Source organism: Plecotus auritus, assembly GCF_963455305.1.
Source record: "Plecotus auritus genome assembly, chromosome: 14".
NCBI lineage: Eukaryota > Metazoa > Chordata > Mammalia > Chiroptera > Vespertilionidae > Plecotus > Plecotus auritus.
Window position 1 is genome coordinate 5,123,787 of NC_137780.1, and position 6,998 is coordinate 5,130,784.

The 6,998-nt window shown below is 60.5% G+C and overlaps 1 long non-coding RNA gene across 2 annotated transcripts; it reads right to left on the minus strand.

Annotated features, from left to right (window-relative positions):
- Positions 1–374: 374 nt before the first annotated feature.
- On the minus strand, positions 375–2,540 carry LOC308238773. Of its 2 annotated transcripts, none has more exons than XR_013959614.1 (3): positions 2,118–2,540; positions 1,282–1,439; positions 375–1,148 (listed from the first exon to the last, which is right to left on the minus strand). It is a non-coding gene; the product is annotated as an uncharacterized lncRNA (long non-coding RNA). The 2 variants fall into 2 exon arrangements; XR_013959615.1 differs by having other exon boundaries at positions 375–1,119; positions 2,118–2,531.
- Positions 2,541–6,998: the final 4,458 nt, after the last annotated feature.

Consider the following 6,998-nt stretch of genomic DNA (forward strand, 5'->3'; position numbering starts at 1 on the left):
TGGACGCAAACAGGGCCGCCGGCTGCACCCCTCGCGCATCTGGGGGCACAGACCCCTCTGTCTCCAGTGAAATAGACCAGCGCCCTCCATCCCTGCATCCGCCTGTGACTCCTGCACCCCGTGTTCATGCAGAACACCCAGAAAGGTGATTTCCAACCCGTGCACAGCAAGAATGTCTAAAACACGCACCACCTGGCTGTTTGTTTGTTTCTGTTGTTGGTGCTGTTACTCCTCACCCAAGGATATTGTTCTTTTAGGGAGAGTGGAAGAGAGGGAAAGACAGAGAGAGACATCGATGTGAGAGAAACACATGGATTGGTTGCCTCCCGCACGCACCCCGTCTAATACAAACATATTTATTTTTTATTTTTTTTAAATATATTTTATTGATTTTAGAGAGGAAGGAAGAGAGAGAGAGAGATAGAAACATCAATGATGAGAGAGAACCATTGATTGGCTGCCTCCTGCATGCCCTTACTGGGGATCGAGCTCGCAACCCAGCATGTGCCCTTGGCCGGAATAGACCCTGGGACCCTTTAGTCTGCAGGCCGACGCTCTGTCCATTGAGCCAAACCAGCTAGGGCAATACAAACATACTTAAAAAGAATTTGTAGCCCGCCCCTCTGATTATTCTTTAAATATTTTTATTGAATTGAGAGAGGAAGGGAGAGGGAGAGAAAGAAACATCCATGATGAGAGAGAATCATGGATTGGCTGCCTCCTGCACGCCCCCCACTGGGGATGGAGCAAGCCACAACCCACGCACATGCCCTTGACCCGAATTGAACCCGGGACCCTTCAGTCCACAGGCCGACGCTCTGTCCACTGAGCCACACCGGCCAGGGCCCAGCAGTGTTGACTTGAGTGGAGCGCTGCCCCTCGTGGAGCACAGGGCCCATGGGGAGCTGAAGCATCCACGTGCCCACGGGACAAGCCGGTGCGAAGACATGGGCTCCCCGTGGGGAGAAGCCCTGTTCGCCCCGTACCCCGCATGCCTGCCTCAGTCTCTCAGGGATGGAGACCGCTTTGGAGCGTTTCCTTCTTGGCAAAGCACGCTTGTTAAGAAGCCGGGAACCCGGAGCCTGCGTGTCCTCTCTGTTGCAGCAGACCAAACATTCCCTGCAGAATCGGGCCCCATCACACACCAACTGTGAGTCACACACAGCGCGTGAGCCACGGTGGGGGGGTGGCGGGGGGGAGAAAAGGGGCGATGTTTGTCAGTGGCTGCATCTCCGCAGAGGACAACCTGGCCTGATCGCGGGTCGTATTCATACACGTTACCTGCACGCTCATGGCTTGGGAGCTTGGGATGGTTCCTGGCCATCATATTGGCTGAAGCAGGCTCTTAACAACGGCCACGCAGGTCGATGTCTCCAGGGCTGAGTCATGCCTCGTGAAGCCTGGTATCATCACGGCTCCGTCCGCATTGGCTGGAGCGGCTGGAAGTCATGGGGTCATTGGAAAACACGCCTGGTCAACGACATTTATGAAATCTCAAAGCGTGTGGAGAGAAGGCATGAGCTTGGAAGCAGATAGCGCTGCCTTTTCTTATCTGCCAGCTTACAAATACAGCGCTGGCCCGGCCGGCGTGGCTCCGTGGTTGAGCGTCAACCTATGAACCAGGAGGTCATGGTTCGATTCCCGGTCAGGGCACATGCCCGGGTTGCGGGCTCGATCCCCAGTGGGGGGCGTGCAGGAGGCAGCTGATTCATGACTCTCTCTCATCATGGATGTGTCTATCTCTCTCTCCCTCTCCCTTCCTCTCTGAAATCATTAAAAAATATATATTTTTTAAAAAGCTAAGAAGACAGTCTCACTGTGACTGAGTGACTACGTGGCAGCCCCAGCCCCAGGGAATAGGTACGTGGATGGATCAACGATGAATGAATCGATGGACAAACATCGGAACTGGTCCCGGAGCCCCGAGGGCTGGACAGGTGACCACGCCTCCCTCTACAACAGCATCTCAGGGATCATGAGGCCGCTGACATGGCAAAAGGCCGCTGCTCCTTCTTAGGGACGGCTGGTCCACTCTTGTCGTGTTGGCCAAACAGAGAGAGCATGACCCCCTCGCCCTCCCCCCACCCCATGAAAAGCAGACTTTTGTGTATGCTCACCCTGCGGCTCCCGGGGGGGGCCCAGGAGACACCCTCCGCTGAGGGTCACGGCAGCCCCAGGCCACACACCAGCTGGCGTGCCCCCGAGCACCCCCAGGCCAGGCCAGGTGAGCCGCCTGCCACAGGCCACGGCCAGCTGCTGTGTAGGGAGAGAGTGAGGCTCCATCCCCGGGACCTGGTGACACTCATAAAACGAGAGTGAAAGTGTCCACATCCTCAAGGCTGTCCCCGAAGACACTCCCTGAGCCCGAAGCTGCGGCCAGACGCAAGGAAGCGGCGGAGAGGAAGGGGGACGAGGCCGGTCAGCTTCATGTCCGAGTCGCGGCGGGCTCTCTGCTGCTTCCTGCAGGCCCGCCAGCTGCCCCTCGGTTATTATTAGGGGAGTGTGTTTGCCTCATCCATCTTCAAAGAGATTTCCAAACGGGCGTTTTGGGGACTGCACAGAGGTCAGAGCTCCTCCCACTGTCACTCAAGAGGCCCCGGCCAGCTGACAGTCATCTGACCCCCGTGGGGTGCGCGCACTTTGAACCAGTTCCCGTCCTATCTCCCGGGCGCCCCGTGAACCCCGGTCAGCTCTGGATTGAACAACAGAAGCACAGACACAGGCGTACACACCCCGCGGGCCTCCCTCGGGCTGGGTCCCGGCATGGCCTCCCTCGGGCTGGGTCCCGGCATGGCCTCCCTCGGTCCAAACACAACGGCTGGGGCGGCCCAGCCTCGACCCTCAAGTGCGCGGCTCAGAGCATCAGCGGCATTTCCTGTGCCCTTGGAGGGATTTTCATGGGGTTTTTCTTCGGTTTCGGTTTTGCCGTGCTTCTGAGAAGGGCTCCTTTCTCCTTCCTTCCCTGGCTGCTTACATCCTCCAAGACCGTTGTGTTCAGAAAGTCACTCGCAGCTGCGGCCCCGACATGTGTCCCCCCGCAAATGCAACTGAGAAACCCCCATCCTCTATGGAGTGCCAAGCCCTGGGCTCCAGGACCGAGGAACCTGCTCCCCAGACTGTGCCCCTCACCACGGGTCTGGGAGAGGCGGAGAAACCCCCATCCTCTATGGAGTGCCAAGCCCTGGGCTCCACGACCGAGGAACCTGCTCCCCAGACTGTGCCCCTCACCACGGGTCCGGGAGAGGCGGATCGGAGGCAGCAGAGGGCTCAGGGATCAGCCTGGGCGTCCGGAGCTGTGAGCCCCAAGTGGTGGGCTGATGTCCGTCTGCCCGGGACGGGAGCCCCATGTTCAGGAAAGCCCTCCCTCCCTCCCTGCACCAATCACAGGGTCCAGATGTGAGCTGTCGGCTCAGAGATCCTCCCCGGCCACAGTGACCGAACCGTGACGGCCACCCAGCCCCAGGGAGGGCCTCTCGGCCTGGGACTCCCGCTCTGCGTCCCCCTGGCAGGGAGGCAGCGAGGTGTGCAAGCCGTGGAAGCTGCCACCGTGCCCATCCCCTACCAGGCACAGAGGCCGATCCAGGACACTAACCTCCGCGTTGGGCCCCAGTGGGTGTGGCTCAATGGTTAGAGCGCCGGCCTGCAGACTGAAGGGTCCCAGGTTGGATTCCGGTCAAGGGCATGTACCTCGGTTGCAGGCTTGATCCCTGGCCCCCAGTCGGGACACGTGCAGGAGGCAACCGATCAATGTGTCTCTCGCACATCAACGTTTCTCTCTCTGTCTCTCCCCCTCCCTCCCTTCCTCTCTCTCTAAAAAATCAATGGAAGATATATCCTTGGGTGAGAATTCACAAGGAAAGACGGAGGGAAGGAAGGAAGGGAGGGAGGGAGGGAGGGAGGAAAGAAAAGAAAGACCTAGCCAGTTTGACTCAGTGAACAGAGCCTCAGCTACGGACCAAAGGGTCCCGGGTTCAATTCCGGTCAAGGCCGGGCTCAGTGTGGGGCGTGCAGGAGGCAGCCAATCCATGATTCTCTCTCATCACTGAACTTCCTATCTCTCTCCCTCTCCTTTCCTCTCTGAAATCAGTAAAATAAAGAAATTAAAATTAAAAAAATAAAAGAAACTCAGCAGTTGGCGGAAGACGCTGTGAGAAGTGGGGGCGCCCCAGGCAGGGCCCTGCCCCCTCGCAGTTGTCACACGGCCCCTTTGGCGAGGCCCAGCCGGTTGGAGTTGCACGTCGGGGGCCTGTGGCTAATAACAGCGTCTCATTTAAAACCCTGACATCGCATGCGCCGTCCTGCCGGAGCCGACCAGCTGACCTCGGCGCTGGCCGTGGGCATGGGAGGGGACGGAGGGACAGAAACGACCTGGAAGAAGAGACCAGCATCCGGGTCATCGGGGCAGGGAATACAGACCCCTGTCGTAATCCGGAGAGGGTTTCAATGTCTCTATCAAGTCCATGCTTTTCTGACTGTACTCGCACGGGCAGAGGCCGTCACCTGGAGGAGGAAGTGTTTCCTAGAACAGGGATCAGGTGGCGGCCATGGAGGGCAAGCTCAGAGCTCAGGAGTAAGAAGCCAACGCGACCCTCGTGGGGATGGGGGTGGGGGTCGGGGAAGGGGGGGCGGCCGCTGCACACGGGCCCTCCTGTCGTCTCCTTGGCTGAGTGGACACATGGACCCGGGGAGCCGCCTCAGTTCGGCTCCACCATCTCACATCTGCCCAGGCCACGCCCTCAGGCCCCGCCACGCCCCCAAATATGACCCCCAGCCCGGCCCGTGTGGCTCAGCGGTGGAGCGTCGACCTATGAACCAGGAGGTCACCGGTTCTACTCCCGGTCGGGGCACATGCCCAGGATGCGGGCTCCATCCCCAGTAGGGAGCTTGCAGGAGGCAGCCGATCCGTGATTCTCTCTCATCATGGATGTTTCTCTCTCTCTCTCGCTCTGTCCTTCTCACTTCCTCTCTGAAATCAATAACAACAATTTTTTTAAATATATAACTCCCAAATGCAAGGGAGCCCCCAAGGTGGGCACAACCCCGGAGCGGCCTCAGCTCCCACATCGCTGGTCCCACGGCTGAAGCCACGGGGCAGCCTCGAGTCAGAGGGCTCACCCAACCTGCAGGGGGGCCGGGAACCCAGCTCATCGCCTCGCTCCCCGGAAAGGCCCGAAGGAGGGCCAGTAACCGCGGGGTCAGAGCCTCCGTTTCTGCCTCCAAGTTCAAAGCGTCCCGCTGCAGCCGCACGGGCCCCCGGCACCCCTGCCAGAAGCGATTGGATCCTGAGTCAGAGAGGAAGCCGACGACGCTCACTGAGTCACCGGCCGCTTCCTCCCGCCCGCGGCCGCCGGCCAACACCAGCGCTTCCAGGGGGCGACTGAGTGACCGCCCTCGGAAACGCTGATGCCCCCCGAGGCAGAGCCAGCAGGGCCACTCACGGGTGCGTGCCCCCGCCGCCGCTCCCCGCCCCCTCTCCCCCCGCATTTTCCACAGCAGAGCTGCACATCTGGTGACAGCCCCCCCCCGCCCCGCCACCCCCCCCCCGCCACCGCCTGGCCCGGGGCAGGGTCCTCTCTCACTTCCCTGTTCAGGGCACAGCTACCCTTTCCAAAGACATGAGTCATCACCACGGAGCAACGGCCACGGAGCGAGCCAGGAAACCACTGCCCGCCAGACCTCCGCGGAGCAGCTCCTCTGGCCCCTGGTGCTTGTGGCGCAAGGTCACGGCCAAGCCCGTGGGCGGAGCTTCTGGGCCAGACACTCACCTGCTCTCTTTCCACCCCACACCAGGTCACCGGCAGCAGGAGGCATTGCTTTTTTAAAAAATTTATGTGTATTGATTTCAGAGAGGAAGGGAGAGAGAGAAACATCCACGATGAGAGAGAATCATGCATCGGCTGCCTCCTGCACGCCCCCCACCGGCGATCGAGCCTGCAACCCGGGCCTGTGCCCTGACCGGGAATCGAACCGTGACCTCCTGGTTCCGACCACTGAGCCATGCCAGCCGGGAAGGCATTTCCGACTTTTCTAACAGCTTTCTTGGTTTCATTGGCTAAAGCCAAGCTGTCACCTTCCAGTCCTCCGAGGAGAGAAATGGGCAGACCCCCTCGGGGCCCGGGGAGAGGAGTCAGGTGGATGTGGCAGGGAGCGGGCAGGGGCTCAGCTCTCGGCCTCCAGCAGCCTTGCAGTCACCACACAGTGCCATCCCTTGCATGACCAGGACCATGTGGCCTTTCAGATGCCGTTCGACAGGTGTCCCGAACTGACCGACAGAATAAGACCAGACTGACATGCCTCGATGTGGGGTTGGGGGGGACAAGAAGAGATAAACCAAAGAACTAACATACTTATAGGCACATGGGCACAGGCGATAGGGTAATGAAGACCTGTGGGGGGGTGGGGGGTAGGGGCTGAGAGAATGGGGGTACGGGGGTGGGGAGGGGCTGAGAGAATGGGGGTACGGGGGTGGGGAGGGGCTGAGAGAATGGGGGTACGGGGGTGGGGAGGGGCTGAGAGAATGGGGGTACGGGGGTGGGGAGAGGCTGAGAGAATGGGGGTACGGGGGGTAGGGGCTGAGAGAATGGGGGTACGGGGGTGGGGGTAGGGGCTGAGAGAATGGGGGTACGGGGTGGGGAGGGGCTGAGAGAATGGGGGTACGGGGTGGGGAGGGGCTGAGAGAATGGGGGTACGGGGGTGGGGAGGGGCTGAGAGAATGGGGGTACGGGGGTGGGGAGGGGCTGAGAGAATGGGGGTACGGGGGTGGGGAGGGGCTGAGAGAATGGGGGTACGGGGGTGGGGGTAGGGGCTGAGAGAATGGGGGTACGGGGTGGGGAGGGGCTGAGAGAATGGGGGTACGGGGTGGGGGTAGGGGCTGAGAGAATGGGGGTACGGGGGTGGGGAGGGGCTGAGAGAATGGGGGTACGGGGGTGGGGAGAGGCTGAGAGAATGGGGGTACGGGGGTGGGGAGGGGCTGAGAGAATGGGGGTACGGGGTGGGGA